Source organism: Carcharodon carcharias, chromosome 15 (genome assembly GCF_017639515.1).
Source record: "Carcharodon carcharias isolate sCarCar2 chromosome 15, sCarCar2.pri, whole genome shotgun sequence".
Classification (NCBI taxonomy): domain Eukaryota; kingdom Metazoa; phylum Chordata; class Chondrichthyes; order Lamniformes; family Lamnidae; genus Carcharodon; species Carcharodon carcharias.
Genome location: NC_054481.1, coordinates 118,771,400 through 118,792,766, shown reverse-complemented (window position 1 = coordinate 118,792,766; position 21,367 = coordinate 118,771,400). Strand labels below are relative to the sequence as shown.

At 43.5% G+C, this 21,367-nt stretch overlaps 1 protein-coding gene across 4 annotated transcripts in view; it reads left to right on the top strand.

Annotated features, from left to right (window-relative positions):
* tp73 (tumor protein p73) overlaps positions 1 to 21,367 on the top strand; it is a 244,568-nt gene that overhangs the window by 8,786 nt on the left and 214,415 nt on the right. Inside the window, exon 1 of one of the 4 annotated variants that reach the window (XM_041205761.1) lies at positions 8,593 to 8,611. The exons of the other annotated variants lie outside the window; for them this stretch is intronic. The gene's annotated coding sequence lies outside the window, so the exon portion shown is untranslated. Of the gene's footprint in view, positions 1 to 8,592; positions 8,612 to 21,367 lie in introns of those variants that run through there. 4 annotated transcript variants of the gene reach the window in all.

Genomic DNA, 21,367 nt, shown 5'->3' with positions numbered 1-21,367 from the left:
CTCCACAAACATTAATTGTAATTGAAATTTGTAATTTAAGTGATCTTTGGGGAATGGCAGACTTGGCCTGTTAATCAGGCAAGAAAGTTGAGAGCAGCTTACTGGTTGTTGGTGCTAGGATCAGGGAAGTTGTGTTAAACCGGTTATATAACTAAATAAAAATAGGCACCAGATATTTTTGATGTAAAAGTAGGTCTGTTAAATGACAAATTTCAATTACAATTAATGTTTGTGGAGCATAATAAAGTTATCTGCAACATTTCAAAACTGCTGCACCTTTCCTAGTACAAGGAAGGTATGTACTATTGGAAGAGTTAGGAGAAATTAAGTCATAGGAAAGATTTTCTGCTGTATTAATTGAAACAAATGGAAGATCATTGGCTAGGATACCCAATTTCCTGTTTTGTGCCCCCCAAGGCCCCATGAGGTGCATGGACTGTGCCGAAAAAAAAATCTTCCTACACATTTCCATTCATATAAACGTGGGTGTTAAGCTTCAATATTTTTCTTTGCACAGTTCTGTTGCCCACATGTATGACTTATTCGTACTCATCACCAGTGTGGCTTTGCAGTTGAACAGAAGCTGCTTCATGTTAAATATCTCTTTTTGTAATCACTAGTTTCTTTGTTGCTTCAGCATGCAGACATTACTACACCACCCCAATAACAATTTTATCCGTTGCTCTATTTCCATATTACTCACTCTAAGGGGAGTTTTTGGGAGTCCGTCCCCTTTTGTCATTACCATTGGCTTTATTTTTTGCCACAAAGTGTATTGTCTTTGAAACGCTCCAATCAGTGTCCTTTCTTATCATTACACCAAAACCTGTCTAGCCAAAGTCAGAAATTATGCTCCTTAAGACTATTTATTTCTGTGGTTTCTCATCCTCTCTGTGCTCTTTGACACACCACCCTCCTTCAAAGCCTTTCCTCCATTGTCCAGCTCACTGGGATTACCCTTGATCAGTTTCACACTTGCCTATCTGATTGTAGCCTGAGTATCTACAGCAATGGTTTCTCTTTTTACCCCAACATAATTACCTCCCAAGTACCTCTCCTTTTTCCCTAACTCTTCCACATCTGCATCTACATCTGGTGAAATCATCCAGAGGCATGGAGTCAGCTTCCCCATTTAGGCTGATGACAGCAGATTTATGTCCTCGCCACTTCCTTCGACCCTTCCATTGCCTCTTACTGTCAGACTGCTTGCCTGATATCCAGCTGTGGATAACTATAATTTCTTCCAGTCAAACATTAGTAAGACTGAAGCCACCTGTCACAAACTCTGTACCCTTGCTGTAATTCAACACCCCCCTTGAGCCAATGTCTCAGTCTGAACCAGCCTGTTTGCAATTTTGGCATCTTGTTTGACCTTGATCTAATCTGCTAACCCCATTTACTCTCTGTCAAAAAGCCTACCAACTTCATTCTCCTTAATATCCACTGCCTTTACTCTTGTCTGAACCCCTTCAAACCCTTATCTATTCCTTTGTCACCCCCAGACATCACGATTCCAATGTTCGTCTGTTCTCTGCTTTCTGCAAACATAAGTTCATCCAATCTCATATACTAACCCACATCTGGTCCTTCTTGCTATCATCCAATGACCTACATTGGCTCTCTGTTCTCTATGGCCCGCAATTTAAAATTCTCACCATTGTTTAAGTCTCATCATGGGCTTGCCTTCCTATCCCTTTACCTCCTCCAGCCCTACAACCCCCACTCTTATAAACTCTCTATTTCTCTGACTCTGACCTTTTGTGCTTTTGCCCATTCACTAGCACCTTCAGCCTTCTAGGCCCTATGCTCTGAAATTTCCTCCCTAATTTCTTCTGCCATTCTATCATCCTCTTTCCCGTTAAGACTCTCTTTAAAACCCACCTCTGACCAGCCCACCTCTCTTAATCTCCTTTGATCCATTTTTTGCCTGTTTATACCTGTCTGAAGTGCCTGAGAATGTTTTTTTACATTAAAGGCACAATATAAGTGCAAGTTGTTGTTGTTGTTATTGCTATTGAACTACTATACTGGAAATTGGGGTTTTTTTTACAGAATGTCAAATCTACTCATTTGGTTTTCCAGTCAAAAGAGTATAAGGTCATGTTTAGCACTAATGTCGTATCTCGAGCCTAGACCTTCCCTAGGGATCAAAGGCCATTTCAATTAAAGGTGTGGTGTTTTGGGCTTCTGTAATCAGGTTTGGGCATATAGAACAAAAATAAGTGAGTGTGAATTAACACACTGTACTTCCTAGCACGTTTATCTCCATTGCTGTCTATCTCTTACTCACTGTTTAGGCAACCCCATTGCTCTATGACAATTGAGAGAGGTGGCTTATAAGCATCATCCAATCATGATTCTATATGCGTGTGTTAAACTCCATATGCTAGGATTGGTCACACTTGCGTCATCTCATTTATCTAGGCTTGATTTAAGACAGCTCCTCACCAGTAATTCAAAAATTTCTGAAGAAGGAAATTGGCTTCTTGCTAAAACAATGGAGGCCAAAATCCTGGAAGCATTTAAGAAGTAGTTGTAGGCTGCACCGAGGACATGGTAAGGGCTACTTCAGTAGTAGGGTGTGTTTTGAAACCTGAAAACAGAAAAACATGAGAAATCATGCAACAAGAAACCTACATTCGGCCAGTCAAAACTGGGTCTTTCCTCTGTCGAGTGCAATTTGTATTTTTATAGGCTGTTCCCAACTTGAAACTCCTGGAGAAATTCTGCTTTTTGGGAATCTGTCAAGAAGATAAAACTGATAACTGAGCAAAAAAGCCTGGATGTCAGTTGAACTTTACAGGCACATTATTCAACCCTGACCAAATGTAATCTACCAGTAGCATTCCTGAAGTTCTAGCAGACCCAGAACCCAATTGACCCCAGGATGTTTGATGCTCTTTATCTAATTTCTCCCTTGTGAGCATTATTTTTGTTGACAACTAGGTATTACTCCAACTCATTTTTCAAAGATCCAAATGATCTCTCTTGAAAGGAAAGCGCGAAGGAGAATGCCTTTAGAATTGTAGCATTTAATCGTCAGGAAGGAAGCCATTTGGACCATTATGTCTGTGTTGCCTCTCTGAAAAAAGCTCTGTAGTCTAGATTTTCCTGTCTCAAATACCTTCTGATCAGGATTGAGGACTGAGAATTTTCATCCACCAGATCTCCCATGATTGTTAATGCTCCCACAGTTGACTAGCCAAGCAAAATGACCTGATGTGACAAGTACATGTGGGCATGAAAACAGCACCAGAAACTATTAGTATTTTAACCTTTTCACCAAAATACAGTGTAATATTTAGAAAAGAACTCCCCTACACATTCCTCTTTAATTATTTTCAATGAGAACTGTTCCATATATGTATAATCCTGAGGGAAACAAAATTCTCTCACCTGAGGCTTGCTAATTTAATGATTGCTGTTTGTGTTAACTATCCTGCTAACGTCCAGCTCCTTCAATCTTTAGGGTTGTATTTGCAAAACGATAATAGCATTGGTGCCAGGCAGTTTCACTTTGCACCAATGCTAAGAAGTTCTAAAGAGGGGATTATTGTGAGGCTGCAGCCTGTGGAGTTTTGCTAAAAGGAGCCACAAATTGGAAATTAAACTATAACTCTATATAACAGATTCTACTACCAGACACCCCATCTAATTAGGCTATATGTTGGGAGAAGAGATTTGCAAAATTAACCCTTTATCACCTGACCTGGGAGTGTCTCACCAGTGTCACACTGCTTCCCTTTGGAGTTAGGTCAGCCCCTGACTCTGGATTTACATCATAGAGATAATTTTGTGAGGCTCACCTGCTAGACTGTAGCTCACGTCGCAGAATCTTCCTTTTTGGAATAATAACTTTATCTTTGATTCACACACTACCTTGAATCCATAGTAGGAGAAGAATGTTACAAAATAACCCCTTAATTTAGGATAGGTAGAAAGTAAAACTGCCCCGCACTGGTACAATGCTTGCACTATAAATACAACTTTATTGTCATGGGTCATACCCCCAGTTGATCTTTTGAACAGCCCAAAGATGAACAAGTCCAATTCTTTCAGCCTTTCCTCCAATTTGAATCACTTCTGCACATCAAGGGTCAATAGCATACTGTACCCCACCAACTGCAGTCAATGTTTCTTTTCTGTCTGGTTTAAAACATTCATTTAAAATGGAAGAGCATGGCACTGGGGCAATAATAGGATGCATTGCAGAGTGGTGGGGTGTGACTTCATACTTCTTGAAACCCAAACCCAGCCTTTGGGGAGGCAAAATCAGAATGGCACATCCATTAAATTTAAGCTTCTCCCTGCGTGTGCTCCCAGAGCTGACTCAGCAGAGGCCTGGGATTGATGTCCAAGTCAAAAGAAAATCATGTTTTGGCATGTGCCCTTTTTCACTTACGGGATCTCAGTTGGCGAGATGCTCCACCAGAAGTGCAAAAATCAGTAATTTACTCTCTTTACATATTTAATATTGCAACTGTAAAAGTAAAAGAAATGGAATCTTTTGCTACTAAGACACATGCCCTTCAAACGTAATGTTGTTAAATTGGCGTGCAGTGTTTTGAAAAGGAGACGAGGTCAAGAGAATCACAGGAACTTTGGTTGAGTGGCGATACATGCAGATTATTTCAGTGTTTTTCCTTTGCATAAATGATCTTGAAATTTCAACATTGATCTTCTGAGATTGTGTAAGTGACCCAACTAGACAGAGTTGTGTTATGTTACTATGGATGTTACCAAGGAGATGTGTGTAACTAACTAGGAGGGGAGCAGGTGAACCCAAGCTAAAAGCGTAACAGCCCTGGTTAGAGAGGTTAGCTAAAATATAACTTCTGCTCCTTTAGTCTTACTGATTGTAAAGTGGCAAGTGGCAGAAAATTGAGACACAGTGAGGATTTTACCATGCAGCCTTTTTTTAAAAAAAAATGCATTAACAATACTGAAAGTAATTAAACTTTTTGACAGCAACAGTAACATTTCTTGCACTGGGACTTAGCATTATTTTTGCATATAATGCATAGTATTTTACACTGTAAATCTCTGAAACCCATGTGTTCTGAACAGAATGTTTTATGTGAAAATTGTACAAAAATGTTCTGTGAATTCATTTTCATATATAATCTGCATTATTTTGCAATTAAAAATTAGCTGAGAAACTAGAAACAGCTCATTTTATGCAAAGATTGTTTCCTATAAGAAATATGTGCAGATTGTGTCATAGCCAAGAAAGGATGGTAATCCTGCACCATTTTATTCTAAGAAAACTAGGAAGTCATAAACATTTTAATGTTTTATAAGTCAGAGGTGTCCAATCTGCTGCCCCCAGCCCTGGTAATCTGGAACTCGAAGCTCAGACAGCTCAGTTATTCACCGGGTTCAACAGTCAGTCCTGAATGAATCTTGTGGGTCTAGATGTTTGGAATGGACAGATACCTCACTGGTGGATAAATCCTGAGGGTAGCAACGTATTCACGTACTCTGGTGGGGAACTTCAAAGTCCATCACAAACAGTGGCTTGGTAACGTCGCAACTGACCAAACTGGCCAAGTTCTGAAAGTCATATCTGTCAGACTGGGCCTGCAGTAGGTGATTAGAGAACTAAAAGAGGGAGAAGCCTATTTGATCTTGCCCTTGCCAATCTACCTGTTGCAGATGCATCAGTCCATGACAGTACTGGTGGGAATCACCACTGCATAATCTTTGTGGAGACAAAGTCCCTTCTTCACACTAAGGGCACCCTTCATCATGTTGTGAGGCACCACTTATATTGTGCCAAATGGAATTGAATCAGAACAGATCTAGCAGCTCAAAACTAGGCATCCAGGAGGTGCTGTGGGCCATCAGCCGCAGCAGAGCAGAATTATATTCAGCCACAATGTGTAACCTCATGGACTGGCATATCCCTCACCTTACTATTACCATCAACACAGGGGTCAACCCTGGTTCAGTGAGGAGTATAGGAAAGCATGCCAGGAGCAACACCAGGGATACCTAAAAATGAGGTGCCACCCTGGTGAAACTACAACACAGGACTCCATGTTGGCTAAACAGCATGTTATAGACAGAGCTAAGCAATCCCATGACAAACAGATCATGTCAAAGCTCTGCAGTCCTGCCACATTAAGTCGTGAATGTTGGTTGGTTTGCCTAGCTGCCCTCTGTGTTGTCTTCTGGCTCAGTGAGGCTTCACTTACTCTGCGTGACTTGAATGTATTAAGTTTTTCTTGAAACTATTAGAATTATTTAAATCCAAGACCACATGGTAAGTGTTCTGTGTCTTGTTCTGTTGGAGTCTTTTGGTCATCTGACCTGACGCTGATGTCATGCTTTCATCATAATTAACATCATTGTCTAATTAATGTAACCATTAACTCTTTACGCATCTCCCAAGTTTAAACTCAAAACTCTTAAGTTATTTTGTTAAACTACTTATTACATTCCACTGTCTTTTAACCCCCATGATTACAGTTTCCACTCCAACTCCTACCTCGGCCCCCCATCCACCCCACCTCCTTTAATCAGTTTAGCCAAAGGCATCAATTGCTCAGTGTTCTCGGCTCTCTGGAGGATGTGTAGGACGTACGTGTTCCCTTATCTTCCCCTTGGGAGGCAGACAAATTAGAGTGGGATAGCAGTTTCTCATGACAACTGGCTCCTGTGCTGTGACTCTTACAATGACCTGAATGTTAAGGCGCTGAAAACCAATCAAGGAAAACCTGATTCAAAAGAGACTCGAACGATCACAATCTCTGGAAAAGGAAGACAACAAGTTGAAATTCTCTCTGTTAACTTCTGCATTGTATACTGAGTTCTAGAAGAATGAAGAATATCCCAAAGACACTGCTGGATACCAGGAAAGGAGATCTTCCCTACCACTCCTAGGGTAGGGATTTCATTTTCTGTAGACAGTGGTATCATTACCACACTTGCTGCAGCATGAGGCAGCTCCACTGCAGTCAATACGATCTCAGTGTTAACAGGAGAAAGTAGGATTGCACCATCATCAACAGGGATTGGGATCTTTGGGAATTTCCTGCACAGTATCTTGGACTGCAGACTTGCTTGAATGTTCAACATCAGCGTCGGGGTTTGTTACTACAAGAGTCTCCATTGTAATAGGAAAGACAGCTAGTAACTCTTTCGAGTACAAGCACGTTTCCATCTGTTCCTATTCAGATGAAGTTACATTGTTTCATAGTTTGCCATTGTGAGATTTGAATATTGATCTTGGGGTTACAAGCCCAGTACCATAACCACTTGGCTATTTAGGCCAAGCCAAAAGACAGCTAGTATTAATAATATTTCAGATTGTTGATCTGTGTTAATAAGGCAGTCACCTTGTTAAAGACAATTGCTAGTTAAACTGGTGATGGGCATTGATTATCCCATCTAAATAGAATAAAAACATACAGCTAGAATACTTTGTGGAAAACTCCTTGTAAGTCAGTAGTACTGAGGAGTTGTCTTGAAAATAAACCAGCTTGAACCAAAAGACCAGCCAGGATTAATTCTTCCACCACGACCTCTTATTGTGATTAACATGGTAGCAAAGGATGAACTTTAAGCTTTGCTGATTGATTGTATATGAAGATTTCTGTCTCAATCCTCTGAAGGGAAAAGAAGAGCACTTGTGCTGATAATTTAAGTTATGGAATGGTAGAAGAATGGTGCAAAATTGCAAGCTTTGACTATCCACCAATTTTTTTCTGACTCTGAACCTTACCAGCAATGGAAGGCTGAAGTTGAACCGTGGACCCAGGTTATTTCTATACCCTGGAAGAAGCAAGGTATGGTTTTGGTGTTTTCATTACCAGCCAAAAGTAAGGTAAGCTGTAAGGTATTTTCTGAGTGGAAAGTGGATGATTTGGGATTAAAACTCCTGTTATAATTTTTGAATAAGTTTTACAAAAAGGATGAGTTATTGGAAGCGTATGAAGCTTGCATGAGATTTGATAGGTTTAGGAAATCAGATGATCAGTCCATGGAAGAATATATCATAGATTTTGATACATGGTACGGAAATTAGAGATTTGAACTTGAAATTCCAGAATTGGTATTATTACTTAAATTACTGGCTGTGCTTGCATTTCCCTTGTTGATAGTCTTTTAATGCTAACAGGAGTTCAGTTCCAGGGGAGAGAATCTCTCTTGGATCAAATGGCTGCTGCTCTAAAAAAATTTCTGGGGAAACAGTCATTTACTGCTACTTTTTTAGCAAACGCGAACAGCAATGCTGTAAAACAAAGGTTAGAGAATTCAATGGTGGCTGTATTTTGAGGCCAACCAAATATTAGATGAAGATTCCAATACAAAGTTGGGGTTAATGACAAGCGGTCTGAAAATGGTTGTACCCCTAGCCATTTTGAGAGTCGGGACAAAAAGCGTGTCTGGGATGGTGACCATAGGTGTTTAAACCCAAAAAAATGCATGGGGAATGGTTAATCTGCGTTTTCAATGTGATTCCTAGTATCGTTACGTGATGAACTGCCCACAGCGAAGGAATTGTGTTTTTGAAGTAACCCATGAGATGGATTCATCTGAAACTGAAAATGATGATGGTGACTGCCATGATGGAATTGTATTGATCACTGAAAGTTTGAACCTAGTGGTGAGTAACTTGATGGTAGATTCCTTCAACTGTGCAGTTCTGGACAGTGGTTGCACTTCTAAATGTGCAGCATGGACTGCTTGACTGCTATCTGGAGCCTCTCGATGAGGCAGACTGGCAGAAGGTTGAGGAGTATGAAAGCTCTACCTGCTTCAATATATTAACATCCTCCAAATGAGTGGCCCTCCCTTGTAAGATAGCAGGGATCAATCTGTTTTTCAGTACTGATGTGGTCTCTGATGAGATACCGCTACTGTTGAGTCGATCTACGATGAAGAAGGCTCAGATGATGAATGATCGAGCAGTCATGTTTGGGAAAAATGTGGATGTACATTTTACTCAGGCCATTACTGCTTGCCACTAAGGATGCCAGAGATTTCTCATCAAAAAGCTCATTAAGTTTTGTTAACTGCTGGGAATAAGAATTTGGTGGACAAAAAGATGATCATTTAGAAATTACATAGACAGTTTGCACATCTGGTGCTGCAGAAACAGAAGACTCTACTTGGAGATGTGGGAGTGGTCGATAAAGGACATGATGACCTTATTGAATGAATCACTGCTCAATGTGAAATTTGCCTTAAATATCGCAAGACACCGCTGCGTCCTGTTGAGATCTTGCCACTAGCCAGGGAGTTGAACGATGCAGTGGCAATGGACTTGAAAGTTTGGGACAAGGGGAGGGGTTTTACTGCACTTTATAGATATGGCAACCAGATTTAGCCTATGCACTGTGATACATAGTAAAGACAAAAGGACCATTGTCGAAAAGGTCATGGAGAAATGGATAGGAACAGAATTAGGAACACCAATGAAGTTCCTCACTTCATAATGGTGGGGAATTTGCCAATGAGGAATTTGGAGATATGTGCGAAACTTTAAACATCATAGTTAAGCACATTGCAGCTGAGGTCCTGTTTAGTAATGGTCTTTGTGAAAGAAATCTTGTGGTAATAGGTGACATGTTACATAAAATATTAGCTGATCAACCAGATTGCCTATGCTAGCGCTGTTTGCAATTTACAATGTAAATTGCGGACAGTGCTAGCATGGGCGGTGCATTGCAAAGGACTCACTGCAAATGGTTAGGGGGTACAGTCTGTACCAGTTGGTGTACAGAAGAAATCCGGAGTTGCCTTCGGTATTGTCAGATCCTCCTCTTGCCCTAGAAGGGACTAGCATTAGCTCCACCTTTTCTGCTCATCTGAATGCTTTGCATGCAAGCAGAAAAGCTTTCATTAAAGCCAAGGCTTTGGCGAAAATTCGGCGGGCCCTATGGCACTGCAAAAGACCACTGGGAATGCAGTTTAGACAAGGAGACCTGGTATATTATGAAAGGGAAGGCCAGAAAGAGTGGAAAGGACCTGGCAAGGTTATAGGGAGTGATGGGAAAGTAGTAATTGTGCAACACGGCAATCAAACTCTTAGGGTACATTCTTCATGGTTAATTGGTACTGACTATACTTTTACGGGTTCTGAACAGGACATAGAACGCGAGGAGGCACCATGCACCCCACACATACACACTGTAGTTATGAGGAGCAGACGACAGCAGATACAGGGTTGACTGACTGAGTAAAGTAATACTGAGGTACAGGACAATGCTATTTGTCCAAAAGGGCAACTACTCAAAGTGGGAACAAAGGTAACATACATGCCAGAAGGGACCAGTGTATGGATGGATGCCACTATCATAGGGAGAGCAGGAAAGGCCACTGGTAAATACAAACATTGGCTAAATGTGCAGGATTAAGGACAGGAGACAAGACTTATCAATTGACAAACCGAGGTAAAGATGTGGAAACCCAGAAAACGCAGTATGAGTTCTGACAGTGGACCAGAAAGTGGTCGTGACCCTAGAAAAAAATCAGTTCTGTTTGCTTGGGAGAATGATCATAATAGTAGTAGCCCAGAAAGGGAGAGGAATGTGAGTAGAGGCCATAGCTTAGCAAGGAGGACTAGAGAGCAAGCTAGCAATCTCAATAGAAGTAGAAGTCCTTATGTGAGATATTCTAGTAGCTGCTAATAAATTGGAAAGTAAGCTGTTATAGCAAGCCAAATGGAAAGAGTTAGAGTTGGAAGGAATTTGGGGTATATTCTGAAATACCTGACACAGAACAGCCAGCATTATCTCACATATAGATCTGTACAGAAAAGGTACTCCCAGATGTCACACATATAAGGCCAAAGCGAGATTAGCAGCCCGAAGGTTTGAAGAGAGACTAGGAGATTAGATGTCAGAGTGGACTTACCTACTGCAGAGAAAGTGAGTTTGAAGATTTTTTTTTAGCCACTTTAGCATCCTATTCCTAGGAGTGAAAATCGATTGATATGAAGACTGCGTTTTTACAGGAAGTTTTTTTTTTAGCCACCTAAAGAAGCTAGGGATGTAGAAGGAAATCTATGGAAATTGAACAAGTGTTCAATGGGTTGAATTTTGCATCAAGGGTGATATTTTTCCGTGAGGTCTGGCCTGTTAAAAACAGGTTGCAGTCAATTAAAGGCAGACCCTGTGATTTTCTCCTGGTACAATAAGGCTGGAATCTTTATCATGCATGTTGATGATTTCCTGTGGGGATGCTCTGTAGAATCTGAACAACGGGTAATCGAAGATAAAGAAGGAATTCTAGGTCGGAAGTCAGGCTTCAGGGGCCTTTAAATACATAGGTTTAGACATTAAGCAGAGCAAGTTAGGAGAGACATTGAATCAGCAATCTTACCTAGAAAATGTTAATCATATCCCAATAAGTTATGGTAGATCCTCACTGCTACCAAGGAAGAAACAGGACAGTTGAGAAGCTTGATTGGGCAGTTGAAATGGTTGTGTGCTCAGACTAGGCCTGACACTAGTTATGTTGTGTTGGAGCTGAGTACCATGTTGAAACATGCTATAGTTGAGCAAGTTCTGAGAGCAAATAAAATTCTTAAAAAAAAATTAAATTTTGAGAGATGTGCGCTCAAGTTTCCAGCCTTGAGTGATTCAGAAGATGAAGTTGGTCATTTTTAGCGATGCTTCACATGCCAATCTTCCAGATGGGTACTCTAGCACAACAGGGTTTATTATATTAAGCAAATTGATATAGGGAGTGACAAGGTATTGGAGGTGTTGGCAGGCTTAAAAGTGGGCAAATCTCTAGGTCCGGATGATTTGTGTCCCAGACTGCTGAGGGAGGCAAGGGAGGAGATCACAGGGCTCTGACCCAAATTTTTAATTCCTCGCTGGCCACGGGGGAGGTGCAAGAGGACTGGAGAACAGCTAGAGTGGTTCCGCTATTTAAGAAGGGTTGTAGAGATAAGCCAGGGAACTACAGGCCAGTGGAGTCTCACGTCCGTGGTAGTGAAACTATTGGAGAAAATTCTGAAGGACAGAATCTACCTCTAGGCAAGGTTTGATCAGGGATAGTCAGCGTGGCTTTGTCAGAGTGAGGTTATGCCTAACAAATTTGATTGAATTTTTTGAGGAGGTGACCAGGTGTGTAGATGAGGGTAGTTTATATAGTTTATATAGATTTCATCAGAAGAATGTGATTGCACTGGAGGGGGTGCAGAGGAGATTCACCAGGATGTTGCATGGGATGAAACATTTAAGTTATGAAGAGAGGTTGGATAGACTTGGGTTGTTTTCGTTGGAGCAGAGAAGACTGAGGGGTGACCTGATCGAGGTGTACAAGATTATGAGAGGCATGTTCAGGATGGATAGGGAGCAGCTGTTCCCCTTAGTTGAAGGGTCAATCACAAGGGGACATACATCCAAGGTGAGGGGCAGGAAATTTAGGAGGGATGTGAGGAAAACTTTTTTACCCAGAGGGTGGTGACGGTCTGGAATGCACTGCCAGGGAGGGTGGTGGAGGCGGGTTGCCTCATTTCCTTTAAAAAGTACCTGGATGAGCACTTGGCACGTCATAACATTCAAGGCTATGGGCCAAGTGCTGGTAAATGGGATTAGGTAGGTAGGTCAGGTGTTTCTCACATGTCGATTCAGACTCGATGGGCCGAAGGGCCTCTTCTGCACTGTGATTTTTTGTGACTAAGTAGACAAATTCACCTCTTTATTACCTCCTTCAACAAAAGGGTGTTTGCTGAAAAGAGACAACAAAGACTTCTTGATCATTGGCAGTGCAATCAAAAAATGTAGTAAGGCCTACGACCTCTTCTTCCAACAGATCTTCTGCCTCTGTGGGGGCTTCATTCTCTTGAAACTCTGCCCTTTTGTTTTTTTTTTCTACCAAAGTTAATTGACTTCACACTTATTCACAATATATTCCATCTGCCATGTTCTAGCCCATTCACTTAGCCTGTCCAAGTCCTCTTGAAGCCTCCTTGCATCCTCCTCACAACTCATGTCCTCAGCCAGTTTGGTGTTATCAGCAAATCTGGAAATATTACACTTAGTCCCCACATACAAATCATTTGGATTGTGAACAGCTGTGGATCTAGCATGGATCCTTGTGGTACCCCACTAGTTCCAGCCTGTCATCCTGAGATTAACCTGTTTATTCCTAATCTCTGCTTTCTGTCTGATAACCAATTCTCAATGCATACTCTCATGTTTTCCCCCAATCCCATGTGCTCTAATTTTATTTACTAACCTCCTGTGTTGGACCTTATCAAAAGCCTTCTGAAAATCCAAATACACCACATCTACTGGTTCTCCTTTATCAACGCTCCTAGTAATATCCACAAAAAACTCCCAAGTTTGTCAGGCATGATTTCCCTTTCATAAATGCATGTTGACTCTGCCCAATATACCATTCCTTTCTAAATGTCCAGTTATCACATCCTTAATAACACATTCTAACATTTTCCCTACTACTGACATCAAACTAACAGACCTTCCTTTCTTCCTCTTCTTCTCCTCTTAAATAGTGGGATTACATTTGCTTCTTTCCAGAATCTAAATTTTGAAAGATGATCACCAACGCATTCACTATCTCTGTAGCCACCTCCTTCAACACTGGGATGAAGCTCATCTTGTCCAGGGGATTTATCAACCTTCAATCCAGTTAACTTTTTAAGTACTACCTCTTTACTAATACTAATTTCTTTAGCTCCTCAACTTCACAATTCCCTTGGTTGCCGAGCATTTTTAGGAGATTTTCTGTATCTTCTCCTGTGAAGACAGACGCAAAGTAATTGCTTAGTTTCTTTGCCATTTCCCTGTTCTCCACTATAAATATTTCTGTGCCCACCTATAGTGGGCCCACACTTGCCTAGCTAATCTTTTTCTTGTGCCTAAAGAAATTTTCATAGTCCGCTTTATGTTCTTTGCTCATTTGCACTATTTTCCTTTATCAGTTTCTTGGCCTCTGCTGGGTTCTAAATTGCTCCCAATCTTCAGCCTTACCACTTTTCCTGGCATCCTGAAAAGCTATTTCTTTTAAGTCATGCAATCTTTAACTTTTGTTATTCATGTTTGATTTACCTTTCCCTCTGGGTGTTTGTGCCTTAGAGGAAAATATAACTGTTGTAGACTATGTAATATTTCTTTAAATACTAGCCATTGCCTGTCTACTGTCAAATCTTTCAGTGTATTTTCCCAATCCACCATAGCCAACTTGCCCTTCATGGCTTCATAATTTTCTTTCTTCAGATTTAAGACCCAAGTTTCAGAATGAATTATATCGCAGTCAAACTTAATACAAAAATGCGATGATCACTATTTCCTAAAGGTTCTTTTATAGCAAGGTTATTCATTAGCCCTTTCTCATTTCACAACAACAATAAATTCAATATAGCCCAATCCCTTGTTGGCTCCTCAATGTATTGTTCCAGAAACACATCTCATACACACTCCAGGAATTCCTCCTCCAGAGCATTAGTGCTGATTTTGGTTAACCCAGTCTGAGTAAATCGAAGTTGCCCATTATTATTACTGTATTACCCACATTATATGCACCTCTAATTTCCTGATTTATACTGTGCCCAACATTACCACTTCTGTATGGTGGCCTATAAACCACTCCCACCAATGTTTGCTGAAACTTGCTGTTCCTTAGCACCACCCAAACCGATTCTACACCTTGATCCTTCGATCTAAGATCATTCCTTATTAAGAGTACTACCCACCTCCTTTTCTATCCCTCCTGAATGCTGAATATCCTTGAATATTTAGTTTCCAATCTTGGTCACCCTGTAGCTACATCTACATGAAGGCAATTAAATCATACCCATTTACCTCAATTTGTGCATTCAGATAGTGCCTTTAATACTGCTTTTTTAACTTTAATCTCTATTCTGATCCTATTCTATGCTTGCCTATTCTTCATCTGTCTCAGGTTCCCATCCCCCTACTGATCTAGTTTAAACCCTACCCAACAGCACTAGCAAAATCTCCCTGTGAGAATGTTAGTCCTGGCGATTCCATGATGCAGCCCATCTATCTTGTACAAGTCCCACCTGCCCCAGAACTGGCCCCAATGCCTCAGAAACTCGATGGCCTCCCTCCTACACTAATTCTCCAGCCACATGTTCAATCGCTCAATTTTCTTATTTCTATCCTCACTAGCACGTGGGACTGGAAGTAATCTTGAATTTACTGCTTTAGAGGTCTTGTTTTTCAATCTTCTTCCTAGCTTCATGAAAATCTGCTTTCAGGACCCCTTCCTCCCTAAGCCATTGGTACTGATGTGGGCCATGACTTCTGGTTCCCCCAGAAGAATGTTCTATGGCCGCTCTGTGACATCCTTGACTCCGGCACCAAGGAGGCAACATACCATCCTGTAGTCATGTCTCCGGCCACAGAAGTGCCTGTCTGTTCCTCTAACTAACAAATCCCCTGTCACTACTGCTGTTCCCTTCTTCCTCCCCTTCTGTACAGCTGAGCTGCCCATGGTGCCACAAACCTGGCTCTGACTGCACTCTTCTGAGGATCCAACACCCTCACCAGCATCCAAAACGAAAAACCAATTAGTGAGCGGGACCTCGGACTCCTGCACCACTTGCATGGTTCTCCAACTGCCTGGCGGTCATCCATTTCCGCTCTGCCATCTATTCTTCGAGCTTGTGCTGTGACCACTTTTCTGAACATACTATCCACATAGTTCTCAGCCATGCTAATGTGCCACAATAGCTCCAGCTCCGAAATCCAGAGCTCAAGTTTCTGCAGCTGGCGACACTTCCTGTGCATGTGGTTGTCTAAGTCACTTGGCAACGTCCATGACTTCCCACATCCCACATGACTGAGCTGCCCTTCTATGTCTTAACTTTACTTCACTAATGTTAACTTTATTTTACTTTGGTTAACTTATATTAACTTAATTTTACTTGGCCTTAACTTAATAAAGCTTACAACCTTTGATAAATCTTATTAGTACTGATTAAATCTAATATTTCACACATTTTGAATTGCAATAAACCTTACATAAAGCACCTCTTTTCCCCCATGCACAAAATTCCCACGTGAACATAATTTGCTACTCAGCTGGTCTCCATTTCATTCAGCTGTAGTCTCCTGTCTCCTCATGCACACCTTACTACACAGCAATAAGCTGGGGATGGGGTGGGTGTGCAGTTGGGGGAGTGGGGGCGGGTAGCGGCTGTGTGGTTGGGGTGAACCTGGGTTTGGGGGCTGTGGAGCATGGGGGAGGTAGAGATGGCTGGCATATGGCATGGGGGTAGGTGTGTGGTTGGGGGGCTGGGGTTGTGTGGGGTATGTGTTGGGGGTGTCGGGGTGGGTGGATGTAGTGGGGGGGTGCGGTTTGGGGGTGGGGAACCTGGGGTCTGTGGGGGTGGGGTTATGGTTGGGTGTGGGGGCATGTAGGGTGCGTGGTTGGTGGGTGGTTGTATCTGGTTCTGGAGCTTGTGGGTTGGGGGTTGTGAGAGCCTTTGGGGATGGGGGATGTGTTGGGGGTGGGGGACGGGGACTGTATGGGTGTGGGGTGGGGGTTTGTGGTTATGGGGGGGATTGGATGGTGGAGGGAGATTGTTGAGGGTGTGCTGATGTGGTGGGGGGGGGGTCATTTTTTAAGCTTTAGTACTACATGAAGTACTGTACCCTCAAAATTCTCTTTTGAGTTTAAACCAGCATATAAATTTCTATTATATCCTAAAGTAGACACAATTCTGATGACCTGCTGATGACTTGTGAATCTTGTGCCTCATCAAAATAAATGTAAGAAACTATAAATCAGCAGTAATGCAAAACAGGGTGTTGACTCACCTATTACCATTTTATTACCCTTGAAAAGTCTGGGAATGAAATCCATATTTGTCCCTAAGAGATTGGTTAAATAAAGGTTTTACAAATCTCTACTCCATCCTAGGTTCACCTCACCCTGTACCACCCTGTTTACAACTCTAGCAGAAGGTGGTCATATTGTGGGACTAAAATTTCTGCGGTGGTGAGGATTTCTGATTATCCATTGTGACTTTGGCAAAAAAAAACATTGAAATTCCATGGCTTTTACCATAAAGGGTCTTTATAAAAACCCAATCTAATGTCTTAAGTACTTCTAAAAATGATTTATCTCTGGATTTTGCTGTCAAATTTTTTTGCTGTTGGAGTTTCTTATTTATTAATTACATTTTTTCACTTAATTTGCATGTTTCTCATACCTCAAGCAACAAATAGGGCGGAATTTTCCATGCCTGCTGGCATTGGGCGTATTTTGCAAAGTTGTGAAACCAGTTTGCAGTCGCCTATTCTATCTGTCAATGGTGCGCTGCATTTCCCACCATCGGATGTCAGGAATCTCATTGCAATACGTTATCATTAGATAGGATCATCTGAGCACGTCGATGTGCAACATAACACCATATATAAGCCATGCACATGGCAGGCTGCACATCGAGGGGAACTCGAACATGAGTGCATAGGAATGTTGCACAGTGCTCGTGAGGGTTGCCTGTTGGACTCGGGGTTGAGGCACTGCATATTCAGGCAAGGGCATAGGCAAATTGCTTGTTCCCAGCTGACAGTCTGCTGCTGGTGCAAGGGCTGCACTGCGGTTGAGGTGATTTGTGGAGTGGGGATGCAAGGGCTGCACTGCAGTTGATGATAGTGCATAAGCACATGTGGGGTGGTGGGGAAGGAAATGGCCATACGTTAGGGAAACCTTGTATAAAGTGACCATTCCTCTGCAGCTGAGACAGTTCAGACGCAGCCACATTGATATGCTTGGAGTCGGGTCTCTAGCTTATTCTGCCCACTCTCCGTTGCAACAAGCGGTCAACTATGTCAATCGCAAGGGCTTCCACTTGCTGAATGTTCAGCTGTTGTGCAACCACCACAAATGCATCCTGCAGGTCTGTGCATGCTTTCCAGGGAGTGTCCACGACTCCTATATTCTCAATCAGTCTCAGGTCCCTGACATCATCCAGGGTCCACAGAGGCACCAGGGATGGCCCCTTGGGGCAAGGGCTACCTGCAGAGGACGTGGCTGATGACATCCGTGCAGCAGCCTCAGATTGCAGCAGAGCAAAGGTATAATGAATCTCATGCTGCTATTCGCGCCTTGGTGGAGCAAATCATCAGGATGCTGAAAATGAGTTTCCATGCCTGGACCAGTCTGGTAGAGCACTGCAATATAGTCCACAGAGGGTGTCACGCATCATTGTCAGCTGATGTGTCCTTTACAACCTGGTGCTGCAATGGGGAAAGGAGCTGGCTGAGGAGGAGATGGAGGAGCTGGACATCTCCTCAGATGAGGAGGATGATGGTGAGAAGGTCATGAACCTATGCTGGTGGTGAGTCCATTGAACTGTCCAGATGAGGTAGGTGTGCTTGGGAGGCCCTCAGGTGCTAGATTTGTGGAGGAAGATGATGACATGCGGTGAGGTGACACTATAGATCTTCACATAGCCTCTGTGAATGTCTGACTCCTGTCTGGCTGAGCGCAGCTCATTCATGCTCTACGATCAGGGTCATATCATGGAGATGTAGTCTTGAAACTTCAAATGCACCTGATCCTTTGTCAGCCTTCACCACATGACCCCTTCAGGAACACAGCATCATCGGTCGCAGATGCTGACTGGATGGGGGCCAGCCCCACCTTTCAAGGTGCCGAGAGCACACCGAGAGAATGACAAAACTCCGACACCTGCCCACGACATTCTGGCAACAATGACAAGCACCGTCAAGGTGCAGTCACCATTAATGTGTCCAGTGAGGTCAGACCATCACTTTGGTCTGCAGGTTGCACAAAGTACAGGGTATAGGCCCTGGATTGAGAAACCTGCCTTTATCTTCTGCAGGAACCAAGATTTCACATCAGTGACACAAACACTGCTCATCAGAACTAGGAGCCATAGGCAGGGAGACATTCTTGGGAGTTTATTTATAGTGAACATTATGTAAAAGTGATTAACACCCGTGCCCAGGCTAAGCAATTATAGGCTGCACTCCCTTTTTCAGTTATTTGAAAACCTTCGACTATTGTTTTGTTTGCACTTCAGCCCCACGCCCCTGATCTAGGGGCACCCAGTGCAGAGGGGGGCAGGGAGGGAGGAGGACCTCCTTGTGCACCTGCTCCTGGGCCTGGCCAAGTTTGTGATCAACAGGCCCAGGCAGTGGACGATTGGGTGGGGGGTCGTCTGGCCTGACAGTCTGCCCCTCTTCTATGGCTACGTTCGCAGCCAGGTGTCGCTGGAGAGGGAGCATGTGGTGTCTGCCAGCACCACCGAGGCCTTCCATGCTCGGTGGGCACCGCGGGGACTGGGGTGCTTTATAGACATCTTCAGTCTCATTTTGATTTAATGTTGGTAAGCTTCCTTTTGATTTTTTTTTTCCTTTTTTGTTTTTGCAGTTTCCCTTTTAAGGGGCTGCCTTTTTACTTTGTCCCTGGACTTTGTTAATTTAGTTTATTTGTTTGTAACAAAAGAGTGACATCTTCCTGACCTTCCTAACCCTGCTGCTACATCTTGGTGCTCCCCGACCTCCACAGCGGAGGTGGAGACGGCCTGCTGACTGCTACGCCCTGTCTGCGATGACCTTGGTGGGTGTCCTCTGGAGGGCCGAGACCTGGAGGGCCATGTCTGCTGTGTAGCAGTGGCACCCTCCTCGGCCTGTGGAGCTGGAGTTGCTGGGGTCACAGGAAGAGGGGATTCGGATGGGCCAGACACTCCTGTAATACCTTGGATGGATGGCCTTGGGTAGTATACTTGCTGATTCTCCTCCCTATGGGTTCCTGAGGGCCCCTGGCTGACACCTTGAGAAGGGGTAGCTGAAGTGAGATCCCTCTGCCCTGCACCCCTCTCTCTCAAACACTGATGGAGGCCGACTAGGGCATCAGCAATGAGTGCAGCAGTGCAGGATCGATGTTCTGGACCAAGGTCTCCATGGAGGCCGCCATCCTGCTAGTGTTGTCCTCAGTATGTTGGCATGCTGGCACTATCACCTCAGCCTGAAGGCCGATGGACTCCTCCATCGTACCTTGCAATCTGAGGAGTGCAGTGGGCATCCCTTCCTGATGTTCCTGAGCTTGCCTATGCAGCCCCAGCAACTGTGACATGACCGAGTCCAGAAGCTCGTTATCTGACTCGGACTCAGATTTCTGGCCTCCAGCAGTCCTCTGAGTGCCGGAGACCTGGGTAGTCCCTGCTGCCACCTGCTGTAGATCAGACAATGCAATATGGTCACCAGATTGTGACACTAAAGCTAGGTCCCGCCGAGGTGTGTGTCTCTGCACTGGTGTGGTTGAGTGCTTTAACAGATCTTCAATGAAGGTGCCTTCAGATTCCCCTTCAGAGGTTTCTTCGGGGCTTGATTAGAGGCCCTGGGTCGTGGACTCCGTTGGCTGCTTCCCAGATGTGCCTGCAAAAGCAAGGAGAGATAATTAGTGCATGGCAGGGGACTGCGGAACAGGACCATCACTCAAAGCATCGTTGTCTGATAGATGTTTCACTGCTGGATCCTCACTTGGTAGAGCACTGCCGACCTCACCGTCAGCACAGGAATGGTCCAGATCCTCGCTGGTCAGCTGGATGGATCTATTTTCAAAGTCAGAGGGGACTTTGATTTTAGGCATTCGTCCACCAGTCTGTGACCTCTCCCTTTTTCTGTGTGCCAGCTTCTCCTGCATGTATACGTATGGAGAGTGTAAACCCGACACCTGCCAGGCCAGATGATAAGTATGTCTGGCATGTGTGGGTGGTGAGGGGTGCCGTGGACAGGCTGAGGACAATGAAGGTGTGTGTGAGAGTGAATGGTGATGTCCCTTGAACTGGCAGTGAGAGATCACTGAATGTGTGATGGGTTTTTGATTGTGTGAGCTGAGTGTGATGAGAAGGGTGACTTATCCTAGTGGAACGAAGGAGATCATTCATCCTTTTCTTGGCATTGGGTGGCTGTCCTCTTTTGCAGGGCATTGGTGCTGACCACTGCTGCCAGTGCCTCTCATGCTGGATTAGTGATGTTGCTGCCCCTGCTATGGCCAAAGCGGTGATAGACGATATCACGGCAGGCTTCCAATACGTACAAAAGGCACTCGAGGGATGCATCATTAAACTGGGGGGCTGCAGTCTTCTTGCCTTCTGGGGCCATGTTTTCTTTGCAGCAGTCCTGGGCTGGAAGCACTGAGAGGTGTTTGCATGGCTGCACTTTAAATATGGCACACTTTAAATATGAAGTGGCAAAGTGATGGCGTGGCGTGCAATTGAGAGCCTGCCTACCATTGAAACACTGTGTTTCCTGGGAATGCATGATTAATGAGGTGGGATTGGGATAAAAAGGCATGAAAAACTGCCATTGCAGCTGGGCGGAGTAAAACGTCATTTTTCCTGCCTGCTACTGCACTTGGTGCAAATCTGGGACAGTTCCCC